The sequence below is a fragment of the Ruditapes philippinarum genome, unplaced genomic scaffold, assembly GCF_026571515.1.
Source record: "Ruditapes philippinarum isolate M1 unplaced genomic scaffold, ASM2657151v2 ctg7449_1_1_1_1, whole genome shotgun sequence".
In the NCBI taxonomy this organism is placed as follows: domain Eukaryota; kingdom Metazoa; phylum Mollusca; class Bivalvia; order Venerida; family Veneridae; genus Ruditapes; species Ruditapes philippinarum.
In genome coordinates, this window is record NW_026864763.1 from 6,561 (window position 1) to 25,833 (window position 19,273).

The following is a 19,273-nucleotide window of genomic DNA, read 5'->3' on the forward strand; positions in this document are numbered from 1 at the left end:
TAAAGGTCTTGTTCGGATTTGAACCATTGCAGTAAAGATGATTTCAAAGTTAGTGACCGCAACTGTTTGACCACAGAGGCCTCTTCTCAATTTCCAGCCATTTCATGTAGTTGTAGCGGATAAATTGGTTACAATATTTTGCTGATAGCATTTTAAAAGTTTCTAAGCATAAAATACTTCATCAAAGATCTTAAGTTATAAATAATTAAGCTAATAGTATTAGGTTTGGAATGAATAAAACTGTATATACCATAAAACACTTGGGAGAGCAAGGGCCGCCCCCTGCCGCACTGATGGTATATTATCTTGTAGATTGTTGAAAAACAGTGGATACAATGCTGGTATAGATGACCTGAAAAATACAGTTGATCTATGTTGGATTTTATATTTAGAAAATATCTATTATGATTGTCTTGTTGCATAAAAATGCACCGTAGAGTTCAAATACGCAGGAATACAATCACAAAGGCCGAAAAAAACCTTAGTGATTTAATTACAAAGAATTTGAACAATAAACAGTGCATTATTATAATTTATCACATAGCTGTGCTGCTTTTGCGATTCTCTAAAATATGGTAATGCACAGGTTGTGTATATATTTTTAAATGTGTTATCATTTGCATTATACAATCATAGCAAAAAAAAGATGCAGGAAATGTCAGTGTACACTTTAAAAATGCATCAATGAAAAAGTGTTTTCTTTTCACTGTTCACATTTCTTATTTTAGATATGTGATAAAAAGAATATAAGATTTGTGTAGCTTCATTACTAAAATAAATGAACAAGTTAAAACCAGAATAATAATTTGAGCCGTGTCATGACAAAAACCAACAGCATTTTGCGCAGTCTGATCAGGATCCATGCTGTTCGCTATCAGTTTCTCTACTTGTAATAGGGTTTGTAAGCGAACAGCATGGATCCTGATCAAGACTGTGCGGATGCGCAGGCTGGTCTGGATCCATGCTGGTCGCAAAACGCATTATGTTGGGTTTTGTCGTGACTCGGCTCATTTGTTCTCCAGAAAACATTATTAAAAGTAAGAAAATAATGTAGATGGATTTAAAGATAAAAGTAAACAACTCTTTGCACATTATATGAGCTTAATGGAATAAACTGGCTCTATAAAACATAAACAGAAGGACAGTCAAACAAGGGAAATCATATCGTAAATATCAATACTAGAGTTATGGGTCATGTCCATTAACCAAACAATCATAAAAGAAAGGTTGTGGAGACAGGCCTTTAATGAAAGCCTGAACCATGATTTTCTATAGAGTTTTAGGAGAGGTATAATTCTGTGAGAAAAAAAAATGTCCTGCAAAACTTATTGGTCTAGGAAATTATATGCAATTATTACCCTAAAATAAGTGTCAAGTTCATGCAAATACCCACAGGAAAATTTATTGCAAGGACTCAGGTATGATTTTCACATTTTACCATCTCTAACTGTCCAGCTGTCATCACTAAAACAGATTAGAAGAGCCTCTAACAACCTTGGAATATACATGTCCACAACATCTTTGTTCACCTATAAATACAAATATATATGTAGGTAAATTCTTCAACATAACTTTTCAACATAAGTTTATTTTAAAACAATTATAATGTAACAATGATATTTGTTATCATATGTTTGGAGTTAATTTAAGTTGCAATTTCACCACAAAATTAAATTATTTATTACCAGAACAGACCTTCATATATGTCGAGCCTATTATAATTGGTCAGACTGCACAGATAAACTGACTGGCAAAATATTACTATGTTCACACTGTCAACTTGTGATCTAATTAAACTCTGTCACTCAAATAGTTATCACTTAACAGTGGATTTTACTTCTAACTATAGATGACAACAAGTACTGATTTCAGTACTCAAATACTTTTGCATTTTTACGACGGAGTTCTCAGTCACACGAAATATTTCGTTTATAACCATACCCTATTATCAGATTCTGTCAAATCCTTAATAAGGTCAAAGACAGATAATATATGTAGACTACTATATATATATATTCTTAATTTGAGTCTCATCCATACATAACAACATAAAACAATTCAATGACATAATTTTACAAAGTAAAAGTTATTATGTACTGCCATTCATAAAATTTTAATCTAATGGAAGGGAGGCAACTCTGCAAAAAATGTCCAATGTCACTTACAGAGTTACCTCTCTTCTCATTGCATATTCATATGCATATTACAACTTAAAATTGCTAAAATAACAAACTATTGCTAATCTTGTTCTAAAATACTTATAGAGTTTCTGGTAATATTGCTTTACAGTAAAAACCCTTAAAATGTTCTCTTCCTTAAACCCGTAAAATTACACTGAATAACAATAGATTCTTAAACTATAAAATCATAATGTGGATAAAATTATTTCGCATCATTGGAAAGATAAAACCTGTGAGTAAAAATAAAACATTATTCAAATTTAAGTGACTGTACATATAATGTCTTCGCCTAAAAATAAAATAAAATAAAAAAAAACGATCAGTTACTAATCATTAACTATGAGTATGTTTACCCTTTCAAGAGACCTCGAGAGTTTATCCTTGTCTAATGATTAAAAGTATTAAAATATTACTAACCATAAAATCAGGCTAATAAATACACTGACTAGTACAATTTCTCAATAATATAATGTAAGACTCTCAGTTTGTTGGATAAAATGTTTAACAATTAACATTAACATTATAAGAGACAGTTCTCAGGAATATAACCAGTTAGTTCTACTTTTTAAGAATATTGAAACAGGATTTTGAAGCACACTTTACAATTTCAGTATTGGATAAAATGAACGACAATTTATTGTCATCAGACAGCCTTAAAAATTGATCATTTACATTTTCGGCTTTGGCAAATAAATCTTTCCTAATATCCTCATACCTTGGACAATATAAAATAACATGTTTCTCATCTTCAATGCCAGTTTTACAGATTGGACAAATTCTTTGGTTTAATGCTAACCCTTCATATCTGCCTGTTTAGAGTCTAATAGGGGCTACCCCACATCGAAACTTTGCAAATGCTGCTCTATTATGTTTCCTTGTTTAACTGTTAAAGATCCTGTATGTTTTGTGATTGATATTGTTACTGTGTGTGAACCACACTTACAAGAAATTATATATGTATATAATAATGCAAATAAAACAATTTTTAAACATCGAAGAATATGATTAATAATATCTGTCATATTTTGCGGTTCGGATCGGAATATCCGTCCCGAGGTGACCCTCCCATTGGGCGGTAACGAGGCTTGCCGCAAACATATGTCAGATATTTTTTCTTGCATATTCTACCATATTCCATTATATTTTAAATTCTTTATCTTTATTTTCAATGAAAATTTATATCATTACAACCGTAACTACTTTCATTTAACAGCGACGAATTACAAAATCATTCATAACGGTAAAAATGACGTCATCTTTATCGTGCCATTGATTTACAGCACGCGACTCATCTGGAACCCCCATGCCAGATGAAATTTCCGGCATGGGTAAAACTAATGGAAACGCCAGTCTGATATGCAAGAAAAATATGTACTGCAAATATTTGTGCACAATACAATGTATATGTCATCAATAAATTATATGCATTCGTTTCTTATTTAGAATTGATAGAAAATAAATTTCCAATTTATAATCTCCCTTTATTTACATGAAATGTTAAATTCCGTAATATCTTTATTGGAAGTTGCCATATTGACAAATCTTAATTTGAGCATCATATTTACAAAATAAAACCATGAAAAAATTGTGTTACAGGATCTTTCACTCTATTTGTCAACTATTTGCGTTTTTAACATGATGAGAATTATAACAAGAGCTGTCAGTAGGACAGCACGCTCGACTATTCTAAGTGCTTGATAGTAAAAGAGCCTTGATAATGTTAATTTTTTTAAGTTCACAAAAGGGCTAATTTTTTTTATAAATTCATGTAATAGGCCTTAGAGAGAGTCTAATTATTCAGTATTGGCTTGACTATTTGGAAGGTAATGTCACAAGGGTGTTTTATTGAGTATAATAATACTAATTACCTATGAATACATAAATTTGACAGAAAAGGTACAAAGGCTTGTTATTAAGATGTTTTATCAAGTAAATCACTGCTTTATCATTATGAATGCATAAATTTGTCCCAAAAAAGGCACAAACCCTTCAGTAGTTATTGAGATAACTGCTTACAAGCAAAAACTTTACCATGAATTTCTAAGTTGAAAAAAGGGGAGAAAAATCAGCCTAAATGCAAGATAGAATAATGGATCTTTGTCAGTGACCTTCAATTATGACCCTAAATGCATATGTGAAATTTTAAATAAATATCTTTAATAGTTATTGAGATATGTATAACTTGCATGTAAACATTAACCAAGAGACTAAGTAGAAAAGGGGATATGAATCAGCCTTAATGTAAGATAGGGTTATGGAACTTGGTCAGTGACATACAATTATGACCCTCCAATTATGACCCTAATGTGCATGATTGTGTAAAGTTTCAAGTAAATATTTTTGAAGACCTGTAACCTTTAACCAAAATTTCTAAGTTTCAAAGGGGCAAATAATTCTGCAAATATTGCAGGCAGAGATATGCAATTTTGCAAACTGATGTACATTGTTACTATAAAAAAAGTATTTTAAATTTCAATTGAATATCTCAAGCAATAATTGAGATAAAAAACTTTAACCAAAATTTCTAAGTTAAAAAGGGGCATAATTCTGTCAATATTGTAGGCATAGTTATCCAACTTGTCAATCTGATGTACCTTGTTACTATAAATAAGTATTGTAAGTTTCAATTGAATAACTCAAGTAATAATTGAGATATTTGACTTTACAAAAAACTTTAACCAACGCAGACGCCGACGCGGACGCTGACGCCGACGCCGGGGCGACTACAATAGCTCTCATATTCTTCGAATAGTCGAGCTAAAAATCTATATGTAATTATTTATGTTGGGTTTTACATTGCACCAATGCTTTTATGGAGGCTATTCGTTGCCAAAAATCCAGCCTTGTTGATCTGAGTTGAACAGTTTGTTAATGGAAAAAAATACAATTGTATTTCTTTGTATGTAAAACTCCAATGTTGCATTCTTGGATTGAGTTTGCCGATTTAAAATTGAAAAACATGCATTTCAACAAAATACATTTTGTTAAACGACATAACATTAACTGATAGTAGCAATACCAAGTGTTCGAACACTCAAAACAAAAGTTACATTCTTAGCTTTACACTGTCAAACCATCATGATTCAGATCAGCATAATCCAGCTTTACACGTTTTTCAATAGGAGATAAAATAAGCTCCGTCCATTTCCCCACCCACTAAATCATCGTAAATAAACGTGTTTTCCGCTCATTTTCGGTATTTACCGTCGGCGACAGGAAGCGGCGTATTTTCCGTTTATCATACCTTTTAGGTGTTTAGTTACTTAACATAATTCACTTGCATGATTGCCTACAATCAACATCAGTGGACTTTTAAGAATATAGGCATATAAGTTTTAAAACATTGTAGACACCACATTTCCTGGAAAAAAGAAACTTAAAAGAAACACCAAAAACACCAGGTTACATACTGTCTGAGGTTAAATATTTTTCAAGGAAGTGTAAACGATTGAAAAGACTATATTCAACGACAAATAATTTTTACTGATGGTATTCCAATTTGCATAGGAATGAGTAACATTTACAGTTAAGCTGCTACCTTACCACTTTCAAAATTTCAAGTCAACATCTGATAAAGATTTTGATAGGAGTAATTACTAATACAGACCAAATTCTGGCTGTTGTCTTTCCTAGTAGTACTATTATATTAGTAACCTTAATTCTAGCGTACGACTTGACAAGAAAAAAAACCTTTAACGATAGTAAAATTATAACCAAAGTTGTATGTACCCTTTCGTACATAACTTTTTATTTTTACCTTATATTTTCCCATTTTCCCCATTTTGTTTTTCAATAAGTAAAAATTAAATGTCCAAATGTATGTATGTTGATTATCAATTTATGTATACCTTGTTTATTTTATCTCTTAGAAAGCCATCAATTACAAAACTTAATAAATATTCTGTGTAGTATTTCATGTAAATGAAAGAAGTTCTCTGTTTTGATCATATAGACAGCAAATCTAGACAGCAAATCTAGGTAACAGCTAATGACAGCATGTATACACATATTTTAGAGGTGCTATTGATTCAGCACAATGCATAAAAAGACCTTAACCTACGCCAGCTTACACATATTTAACAATAAAAGGCTAAATCACATCCTTTGACTCAAAATACCTCCCAATGGAGGTGAACAGAGTTGCCAGGATACACTGAATATTTATTTCAACATCAAAATGGGACAAATTCACAAATTTTGGTTATACAACGGAATTATCGATAGTAAACTTTGCATTGTTTCGAGGTTATACACTTGGTCAAAAATAGGAGTTTTTCATAGTCCTTTAAAGAATGAAGGCACAGGCTTATTGTTCAGTTCTCTTTATTCGTGATCCATGTATCGCATTCTAATATTATTTGCTGAAGGTAAAAAAAAAGATACGCTGTAGAGTATTGCCGTGGCTCACAAAACCCTATCTTTAATATCAATGATTAGTGATGTGTGTCATTATATATGGGAAACATTTCCTTATTTTATTTCACCAACTTTAGTTTTTGCATATTATTATGCTCATTATCAGTATATACGTTGTTACATTTTTACATTATATCTTAACTAATTTTGCTTTACTTGAATATACTGTACTAGAATACGTTTTAAAAAAATCAGAGGATGTTCAAAGTCAAGATAGATGTAACAGTTTCTATATAATTTGAAATATTTTTGTACCAGCAAGAGTTACCTCTTTTTATATTCTGCTTTCGTGAAATTGGCTCCGCCTATTAATTTTCGCTTATTTCCGTGATAATTCCATATATGGAAGTTGCAAAATCGTTTACAAATGTTTATCGCGTTAGAATGTAAAAGGATAGCGTGGTGTTGTAAATCTGAGTATGTCAAGTTGATGCAGTTCCATTCTCAATGTCATGATGCACAGCGTTAAACGTATTGTGTACGTTCTATCGTTTACATTTCTACATGTCGCAAATTTGAAGTTATACATTTATAAATACAGTTTGCAATTTATCTAAGTTGCATGTTAACAGCTTTCATTTTATCAAATAGAGGTAATAAAAATGCTACATACCAGTGCAGTATGTAACTCTCGGATCGACAATTAGATTTTTACTAATCTGTTTAGTAGAACCGAAGTATGCATTGTCAAGTTTAAAAGGCTGGATTTTTGGCAACGAATAGCCTCTATATGCTTTAGAGGTTACATGGCGACTTTCCAGCTTTTCTTGAGGTGCCACTCAGTGTATTATTTTAGGCACCAAAGGGAACCTGACAAGAACCACCAAGGTTCCATAAGCTATATGGATAGCTTCTTCACATGAAAGAATTCAAAGGTGGTGATGAGATTCAAACCCATAGCAAGAGGGGCAAGTAGTATGTAGTCAACATTCTTAACCACTTAGCAACAGATGCCCCTTTACATGTAATAAGGGCAAAATAAAAAAATTGTGTTTGGTCTAATTTTTCAAAATGACCCACTTATTTTGGAGTCAATGCTGTTTCACCTTCCTTTTTATGTATTGGCTGAATAGTACTGACTGCAATAGGTCCGTCTGCCATTATAACATGAAATCATTTTTTCTACAAACACTAATAGTTGTTTCCGACACACACACAATTTTCATGAATACCAGAACTTTTTTTATTGAGAAATAATGTTGTTATTTATCAGTAATTCACTTTCAGATTTATAATATTTTGGTTGGAAACTATGTTGTTATGTTGTATGCAAGACCTTTGAAATTAGTGCTGATCTGAATTTAGTGATTTTTACTATACCTGAACATCAGACAAGTTTTCACAGCACAATATTTGGTAATTAAGTATCAAAAGTAGAAATATGATATACCGTAAATTTCCTATTAAACGCCCCCGGGGGCTAAACATTTTTTAAAAGAGGGGGCTATTATTAACCCATTACTTCATGAGCATTTTGTGAAAAATGGCTGTTTTCATTGAAAAGTCTCCCGTTACAAGTTCAAATTGCTATAATACTATTAAAACTGCTTCAACACTAATCAAACTTGGCACAATGTTGACTGGACCATTGCCCTTGCAACAACATGCTCAGGCTTAAATTTTCTGTTACCATGGCAACGAAGGGACATCTCAAAATTGCCAAAAATCACTATTTTGCGTTGATTTTTTCCATCAAAATTGATTTTAAAATGCTGCAACTTCTCAATGGATTGAGATAGAGTCAAATGCTTTTCAGCGTTGGTTACAGTAACACGTTACCTTATGATCAATCTGGGGTCATTTATAGCCTCTCACAAGTCCAAAATTTTCTTGGTGATGAGGGGGAGTACGCCCCCTTCAAACCCCCCAAACAGAAGGGGGCACATCCCCTTCTGGCAACCCCCTGGTGTATCTTTTGGTTGGGGGCCACTCCAAAAAAGAGGTCACTTTTTTTAAAACATTTCTCAAACAAAAACAAGTGTTGGGGGCCTAAATAAGGCATTTTTTCACCATTTGAGACAACAAAAAGGGGGGAGGTGAAAAAGGCGTTAAAAGGCGTGTATATAACGTAATGGGTTAAAACACTTTTTTTCCTAAATCCAAAAATCATTGTAAATACATTTAGTGTTAGCAAGTGTATGTAATAGCATTAAAATCGTTAAGGTTTTAAAGTTCATATGATATATTTTTGTGTTTACTTAAAAATAAAATGGATTCTGAATGATTCAAATAAAATTATGGATTTACTCATGAGTTCAGCATAGATGAGTAGATTTTTTCCATATCAAAAAGCTTGGGGGCCTTTATTAGGATAGGGGCGTTTATTAGGAGTTTCACGGTAAGTGACTGAGCTGCTATTTATTACATTCACCTGTCAACTGTTAAATGTTTTGTTTAACCATTTACCATAAAATATTCAAGCCTATACACTCATTTTGGCTCTAATAACTAAGACATTGCCATTCCCACTTCTAAAAAGATTTTCATGTTTTGCAAAATGGATATTGTCTACCAGACATTGTGTTTTAAGACACAGCTTTACTGCTGAAAAGAATTCCTCAAGTGCCCAATTGTGCAATTATTTCAGGCATGAGTTGGCCATGAGACGGCCACATGGTATAACGTACATTCAGTCAGGATTTGAGCCTAAACTGGTATAAGTCAAGTGATATGAAGAGATTAAATCAGAGATTGATATTTACCTCCAAATTTTGCAATACATGCACTGGCAGCTTCTCTCACAGCATGGTTGTCTGCCCATATCCCTTCTATATATATGTATTAGTCAACCTTTAAAGTTAAAGTAAACAAGATATGTTTGTAAAACATGTATGCCCCCTATCAGCAGCCAATTAGTCATGTGATAAGGTTATTATGCATGACTTTTGACCCAGTGATCAAACAATTAATAAGGGTTATAAAGTATCTACTGGTCATGACCTTGACCTTTGACCCCTTGACCCAAAACTCAATAGGGGTCATCTGTTGGTCACGACCAATCATCATACAAAGTTTGAAGTTCCTAGGCCTAGGCGTTTTTAGTAAATTGATCAGAAACCGTTTTTACCTACAAGGTCAATGTGACCTTGACCTTTGACCCCTTGACCCCAAAATCAATAGGGGTCTTCTGCTGGTCATGACCAATCACCATGCCACGTTTGAAGTTCTTAGGCCTAAGGGTTCTCTTATTATTGATCGGAAACCGTTTTAACATACAAGGTCAATGTGACCTTGACCTTTGACCCCAAAATCAATAGGGGTCATCTGCTGGTCATGACCAATCACCATGCCAAGTTTGAAGTTTCTAGGCCGAAGCGTTCTTTAGTTATTGATCAGAAACCGTTTTTACTTACAAGGTCATTGTGACCTTGACCTTTGACCCCTTGATCCCAAAATCAATAGGAGTAATCTGCTGGTCATGACAAAATCACAATACCAAGTTCCTAGGCTTAAGCGTTCTTGAGTTATTGATCAGAAACCGTTTTTTTACTTAAAGGTCAATGTGACCTTGACCCCTTCACCTTAAACTCAAATAGGGGTCATCTGCTGGTCATGACCAATCATCACACAAAGTTTGAAGTTCCTAGGCCTAAGCGTTTTTTTAGTAAATTGATCGGAAAACCGTTTTTACCTACAAGGTCAATGTGACCTTGACCTTTGACCCCTTGACCCCAAAATCAATAGGTCATCTGCTGGTCATGACCAATCACCATACCAAGTTTGAAGTTCCTAGGCATAAGGGTTCTTAAGTTATTGATCGGAAAGCATTTTTACCTACAAGGTCAATGTGACCTTGCCCTTTAACCCCCTTAACCCCAAAATCAATAGGGGTCATCTGCTGGTCATGACCAATCACCATACCAAGTTTGAAGTTCCTAGGCCTAAGGGTTTTTTAGTTATTGATCGGAAACCGTTTTTACCTAAGAGGTCAATGTGACCTTGACCTTTGACCCTAGACCCCAAAATCAATAGGGGTCATCTACTGATCATGACCAATCACCATCTCAAGTTTGAAGTCCCTAGGCCTAAGGGTTCTTTCATTATTGATCGGAAACCGTTTTTACCTACAAGGTCAATGTGACCTTGACCTTTGACCCCTTAACGCCAAAATCAATAGGGGTCATCTGATTGGTCATAACCAATCACCATACCAAGTTTGAAGTTCCTAGGCCTAAGGGTTCTTTTGTTATTGATCAGAAACCGTTTATAATTTTAAAAGGTCAATGTGACCTTGACCTTTGACCCCTTGACCCCAAAATCTATACGGGTCATCTACTGATCATGACCAATCACCATACCAAGTTTGAAGTTCCTAGGCCTTAAGGTTCTTTAGTTATTGATCGGAAACCGTTTTTACCTACAAGGTCAATGTGACCTTGACCTTTGACCCCTTGACCCCAAAATCAATAGGGGTCATCTACTGATCATGACCAATCACCATACCAAGTTTGAAGTTCCTAGGCCTTAAGGTTCTTTAGTTATTGATCAGAAACCGTTTTTTGCTTACAAGGTCAATGTGACCTTGACCTTTGACCCCTTGACCCCAAAATCAATAGGGGTCATCTACTGATCATGACCAATCACCATACCAAGTTTGAAGTTCCTAGGCCTTAAGGTTCTTTAGTTATTGATCGGAAACTGTTTTTGCTTTTAAGGTAAATGTGACCTTGACCTTTGACCCCTTGACCCCAAAATCAATAGGGGTCATCTACTGGTCATGACCAATCACCATACCAAGTTTGAAGTTCCTAGGCCTTAAGGTTCTTTAGTTATTGATCGGAAACCGTTTTTGCTTTCAAGGTCAATGTGACCTTGACCTTTGACCCCTTGACCCCAAAATCAATAGGGGTATCTACTGGTCATGACCAATCACCATACCAAGTTTTTGAAGTTCCTAGGCCTTAAGGTTCTTTAGTTATTGATCGGAAACCGTTTTTGCTTTCAAGGTCAATGTGACCTTGACCTTTGACCCTTGACTCCAAAATCAATAGGGGTCATCTACTGGTCATGACCAATCACCATACCAAGTTTGAAGTTCCTAGGCCTTAAGGTTCTTTAGTTATTGATCGGAAACCGTTTTTTGCTTTCAAGGTCAATGTGACCTTGACCTTTGACCCCTTGACTCCAAAATCAATAGGGGTCATCTACTGGTCATGACCAATCACCATACCAAGTTTGAAGTTCCTAGGCCTAAGGTTCTTTAGTTATTGATCGGAAAACTGTTTTTGCTTTCAAGGTCAATGTGACCTTGACCTTTGACCCCTTGACCCCAAAATGAATAGGGTCATCTACTGGTCATGACCAATCACCATACCAAGTTTGAAGTTCCTAGGCCTTAAGGTTCTTTAGTTATTGATCGGAAACCGTTTTTGCTTTCAAAGGTCAATGTGACCTTGACCTTTGACCCCTTGACCCAAAATCAATAGGGGTGTCATCTACTGGTCATGACCAATCACCATACCAAGTTTGAAGTTCCTAGGCCTTAAGGTTCTTTAGTTATTGATCGGAAACCGTTTTTGCTTTCAAGGTCAATGTGACCTTGACCTTTGACCCCTTGACCCCAAAATCAATAGGGGTCATCTACTGGTCATGACCAATCACCATACCAAGTTTGAAGTTCCTAGGCCTAAGGGTTCTTTAGTTATCACTCGGAAACCATTTGGTCTACGGACCGACGGACCGACAAGTGCAAAGCAATATACCCCCTTTTTTTCAAAATGGGGGCATAATAACATGTATTGACTGAAAGGTAGATAAACAAAAACAATACATCAACAGTGATTTTCATTCTTTTTTAACAGACTCCGATAAAAGGCCTCTTCCCAATTGAAATTTTCTTTAAAATCTTTAACCTGCTTATTTACTTCCCAAATTAGCAATTGTAGTGATAATTCTTCCGAAAATCAAGAGGTCAAGGCCTCTTCCAAATTAAGTGATCACACTCTGTCTTCTAAACCAATGTTGAACAGGTGTCACAGGACAATGTAAGTACATGTATATCAAGTATACATGTATATCAAGTATATGTATATATCAAGAATAATACATACTACAATTTGTATACTGATGATACATCAAGGCATAAAAATTGTAAAGATTAAACAATATTTATTTTTATTTCAGATTTTATTAAAATATTTTCTAATATTTTTTATTAAATCATTGGGACATCCAGAAGTGTGCTTAGGGACATGAGAGATGTTTAACCTTTCTATTATCCTCTCTTGAACAAAATTTACCTTGTAATAAAATTCAAATCTGCAAATTTTTTAAAAACTTTTTTGTTTTCTGTTGTAACCCGAGGGATCTCTCCCTTCCAAAAATTTATTTTTAATAAAAGGAGTAAATGGAGTGACACATGCCAATAATAGAGAAATAATGTTGTGAGACAGGGAAATGAAATTATCCATTCTAGTTCTAAATTTGTAATGTAAAATTTATCTTCTTTTGGAATCTGAACTGCCCATCGTTAATATTATGTATACTGTATTTACTGTATAATGGTCAATTTTTTTTGCAACATGGAAATTGCGGCCCAAATGCTGATTCATCATTTTACCATTACACCGGTGTACAGATTACTATGTAAATATATCACGTTAAAAGTGACATCAACTTAAGTAAAATAATCGAGCCGGTAAAAAAGTTACATCAACTTTAGTAAAGTCATAGATGGCCATTCTGATTCATCATTTTTACCATTACAACCGGTGCACAGATTACTATGTAAATATACCATTACAACGGTGCACAGATTACTATGTAAATATACCATTACACCGGTGTACAGATTACTATGTAAATATACCATTACACCGGTGTACAGATTACTATGTAAATATACCATTACAACGGTGCACAGATTACTATGTAAATACCACCATTACACCGGTGTACAGATTACTATGTAAATATACCATTACACCGGTTTTGTGTACAGATTACTATGTAAATATACCATTACACCGGTGCACAGATTACTATGTAAATATACATTACACCGTGTACATGTAAATATACCATTACACCGGTGTACAGATTACTATGTAAATATACCATTACACCGGTGCACAGATTACTATGTAAATATACCATTACGTGTACAGGTTCACCGGGTGTACATGTAAATATACCATTACACCGGTGTACAGATTACTATGTAAATATACCATTACACGGGTGCACAGATTACTATGTAAATATACCATTACACCTGTGCACAGATTACTATGTAAATATACCATTACACCGGTGCACAGATTACTATGTAAATATACCATTACACCGGTGCACAGATTACTATGTAAATATACCATTACACCGGTGCACAGATTACTATGTAAATATACCATTACACCGGTGCACAGATTACTATGTAAATATACCATTACACCGGTGTACAGATTACTATGTTATATACCATTACACCGGTGCACAGATTACTATGTAAATATACCATTACACCGGTGTACAGATTACTATGTAAATATACCATTACACCGGTGCACAGATTACTATGTAAATATACCATTACACCGGTGTACAGATTACTATGTAAATATATCATTACACCGGTGTACAGATTACTATGTAAATATATCATTACACCGGTATACAGATTACTATGTAAATATACCATTACACCGGTGCACAGATTACTATGTAAATATACCATTACACCGGTGCACAGATTACTATGTAAATATACCATTACACCGGTGCACAGATTACTATGTAAATATACCATTACACCGGTGCACAGATTACTATGTAAATATACCATAACACCGGTGTACATGTAAATATACCATTACACCGGTGTACAGATTACTATGTAAATATACCATTACACCGGTGTACATGTAAATATACCATTACACCTGTGCACAGATTACTATGTAAATATACCATTACACCGGTGCACAGATTACTATGTAAATATACCATTACACCGGTGTACATGTAAATATACCATTACACCGGTGTACAGATTACTATGTAAATATACCATTACACCGGTGCACAGATTACTATGTAAATATACCATTACACCGGTGCACAGATTACTATGTAAATATACCATTACACCGGTGCACAGATTACTATGTAAATATACCATTACACCGGTGTACAGATTACTATGTAAATATACCATTACACCGGTGTACAGATTACTATGTAAATATACCATTACACCGGTGTACAGAGTACTATGTAAATATACCATTACACCGGTGTACAGATTACTATGTAAATATACCATTACACCGGTGTACAGATTACTATGTAAATATACCATTACACCGGTGCACAGATTTACTATGTAAATATACCATAACACCGGTGAACATGTAAATATACCATTACACCGGTGTACAGATTACTATGTAAATATACCATTACACCGGTGTACATGTAAATATACCATTACACCTGTGCACAGATTACTATGTAAATATACCATTACACCGGTGCACAGATTACTATGTAAATATACCATTACACCGGTGTACATGTAAATATACCATTACACCGGTGTACAGATTACTATGTAAATATACCATTACACCGGTGCACAGATTACTATGTAAATATACCATTACACCGGTGCACATATTACTATGTAATATACCATTACACCGGTGCACAGATTACTATGTAAAATATACCATTACACCGGTGTACAGATTACTATGTAAATATACCATTACACCGGTGTACAGATTACTATGTAAATATACCATTACACCGGTGTACAGATTACTATGTAAATATACCATTACACCGGTGTACAGATTACTATGTAAATATACCATTACACCGGTGTACAGATTACTATGTAAATATACCATTACACCGGTGTACAGATTACTATGTAAATATACCATAACACCGGTGTACAGATTACTATGTAAATATATCACTTTAAAAATAACATCTTGTTATATCCAAGCAAACATTAAACATGATTTAATGTTCATTTAATTTTTCATACAAAGAAATAATAATGAAAAAGGTTCATAATGTATTGGCGACCTAAACATTTACTAATATTACCAGGAGTTCTGGAAATTGTACTTTCGCAAATATTTCCGCATGCAAAAAGTCTGTTTTCTTACATTCAAAAACATTTTGTGATGTAAGAATATTCACTTATACAGTATACATTGACAGAACCTAAGAATATGAAAAAAATCTTCATTGTTTCATCAATTTTATAACAAAAATTTTAAAGAGCAATAAAACTCTTCAAAAAATCCTGAAAACTTTTACCCATGCCCTGCATTATTAAATGCAACAAGGGTGAACATTGTCACTAAATATGCCTGTCACAAATGTGGGCAATAAGAAGAGTGGCAAGCAAGTTGGTCCCTATAAATAATTTGTATTTTCATCTGAAATTTTATCTCGTCTGTATTATGTGTGACCTTGAACTTGATTGCAGGGACCTGAATTTTTGCACAACACTCAGCCTCACAATGATAAAAATCATAATATTAAAGTCACTCAATGCATGTAGGATTGTTTTTTTGTTGTTTTTTTTCAAACAAGAGCTGTCGGTAGGACAGCAACGCTGGACTTTTCTTAGTGCTTGATAGTAAAAAAAGCCTTGATAATGTAAAATATTCTAAGTTAACAAAAGGGCAAAACATTTTCTCTTTAAATCCATGTTACAGTTATAGGCCTTGAAGAGAGTCCTATTATGCTCTCAATGATGAGTATAAAATTTCAAATTCTTTCAAAGCCAGATGTCAATAGATTATGAAATTATCTGAGGTGGTATGCAAACAAACATAAATTTTAAGTGGAAAAAAGGGCATTATTTTGCAAAAAAAATGATTGATACAGTTACCTCCTCCTGTCTACAGATTGGGGTAATGATGATGAATAAGTGTGCATAGCTTCAAAGCCATATGTCAATGGACTTTGAAAATATTTGAGGTATTACAAAAATTGTCACTTAAATTCTAAGATGATAAAAGGGGCATAATTTTGTCAAAATGCTTGATACAGTTACCTCCTTCTGTCTACAGGTTGGGGTCATAATGGTGAACAAGTGTGCAAAGTTTCAAAGCCATATGTCAATGGACTTTGAAAATATTTGAGGTATTACAAAAACTTTAAAATAAGTGGTTATGCAGACGCCGACACTCAATTGACTACAATAGCTCTACTTATTCTAATCAAATAGTCGAGCTAAAAAATCTAAATGTGACCTTTGACCTCTATGTGTGAACTTTATTTCAGGGACTTGACTTTTTTTTGCGAAACACTACACCTTACAATGGTGCACATTTGTGCCAAGTTATGTTAAAAAACTCCCTATGAAACTAAACGTTTTCTCCAGACAAGCGTTTTTAAATTAGCTCTAAGTGTGGTCTTGATCTTTGACCTAGTGACCTTGATCATGTGTGGAGCAATATGTTTTCCTGGTGGTTAACAGTTCTATAAAGTAAGTTAGAGATATGCTCCAGACAGAATCTGGATATTTCATCATCTTAAGTGACCTTGACCTTCCATATATTGACTTAAATTACATGTATCACAGCTTTAGGCATGATAATGACTATTTGTGTAACAATCCCTCAATTAACGATGTCAAAATGGTCCAAATACACATCATCATATTTTTATCTGAACTCTGACCTCTATGTGTGTCCTTAATATGGCCGCAAGGACCTGAATTTTTTGGTGCGACACTACGCCTCATAATGGTTAAAATTTATGCCAAGTTATATTGAATCCTTAAATGCATGCAGAAGTTTTTTGCGGACAAGCATTTTCCAATTACCTCTAAGTGTGACCTTGACCTAGAGAATTGGTTCATGTGTGTGACATGGGTTCTTATAGTGGTAAACATTTAAATGAAGTTTCATTAAAGTCTCCCTATTTGTGAAGAGATATGCTCCAGACAAAAGTGGATGCCACCCACACTCCATCCCCCTGCTCGCCAGGCGTTCCTATATTATGTCCCGTTTTTTAAACTGGTGTATAAAGTTCAGTAATATTGTTTAGTTAAACAGCAAGAAAGAGCAGATTGAGTGTGACTTACCACTTGTCCGATGTACCAGTTGTTTCCCCTGCTCTCCCATCACTTGTTTCCATGTGTCCTGTGAGTAAATACGGAGACCTTCGGCTACGTAATATCTGAAACAAATACACATTTTATGATTTAAGATCATATCATTTCAGACATTTCTACTCTCAAAGGGTAGCATTTTTGTTTCTTGATGTGCACAAAAATATTTCAAAATATTTATTCAATAATTATTTATTTACAAATTGTTGGTAACGTAGCGTTTATGCATTTTTTCTGACATTCAAAGAAACAAACATATTGTCATAAAACACCAATGGCCTATAAATCTACTCAATGTAAGAAAGTTGCTTAAAAAATTTCCTGAAATGTGACATAATCATTGTTATACAAGAAGCGCCGCAATGCAAGGAAAACCAGGTTTTCAACTACCAAGTATAGATGGTACTAAAACTTAATACATTATTATACATAATTGATTTTTTTCATAGTTTTGTCTTCCTTACTGCGTCCAGTGTTTTATGAGTTGAGCTTCCAAGTTCAAGGGGGAAAATTATGGAAATAGAGTTATGAACCTTGTCACACAACATGTGTGTAATGATAAGAAATATATATTTGAAGTTTAAAGTAGATACCTTAAAAAGTAAAGAAGTTATAATATTTCTTTAAAAAAAAATCCAAAGTTCAAGTGGAGATAAATCTGAAAATATTGATTGAAATGTTATGATCCTTATCACATAAGATGTAATTGATGATAAGGAATATGCAATTGAAGTTTGAGGTAGATACCGTTTAAACTAAAGAAGTTATAGAAAAATAACATTTTTCAAGTAAAAAAAGTTCATGGGTAGATAATTCTTGTATTATTGATGTCAGAGTTATGAACCTTGCCATGTTACATGTGGTTAATGATAAGGAACATATATTTGAAGTATGAAGTTGATCCCTTAAAGATCCTGTAACACAATTTTTTCATGGTTTTATATCAAAAATATGATCCTCAAATTAAGATTTGTCAATATTGTAAGTTCCAATAAGCATTATTTATAACGATATTACCCAATTTAACATTTCATGTAAATAAAGGGAGGTAATTAGAAAGTTATTTTCTATAAATTCTTAGTCAAATTTTCCAATAAGAAATGAATGCATGCAATTTATTGATTACATATAATGTGCACAAATATTTGCAGTACACATTTTACATATTCTTCGATGTTTGAAAATTGTTTTATTTGCATAATTATATACATATATAAACTTTTGCAAGTGTGGTATACACACAGTAACAATATCAATCACAAAACATACAGGATCTTTAAGAAATAAATAGGTTACAGTAAAAATAATATTTTTAAAGGAAAATTCTAAGTTCAAGGGGAGATAAATCTGGTAAAATATTGGTGCTAGAGTTATGAACCTTATCACATAAGATGTGGTTGATGATAAGGAACGTATATTTGAAGTATGGAGTTGATACCTTAAGAAATGAAAACGTTATAGTAAAAAATATTTTACTGCACCGAAACTTTAATCTGAAATCTGGGCGCGGACGCCGGGGCGAGTAGGACAGCTCACCATATATATGTTCTTCGTATAGTTGAGCTAAAAACAGTTAATTCCCTTTAGTTTCTAGCTA

General features: G+C 33.7%; 1 long non-coding RNA gene across 1 annotated transcript; it reads right to left on the bottom strand.

Moving 5' to 3' along the window:
- Window positions 1-254: 254 nt before the first annotated feature.
- Window positions 255-18,137, bottom strand: LOC132726724 (uncharacterized). The gene is made up of 4 exons (XR_009625241.1): window positions 17,650-18,137; window positions 9,299-9,386; window positions 1,359-1,529; window positions 255-352 (listed from the first exon to the last, which is right to left on the bottom strand). It is a non-coding gene; the product is annotated as an uncharacterized LOC132726724 (long non-coding RNA).
- Between the last annotated feature and the right edge of the window lie 1,136 nt (window positions 18,138-19,273).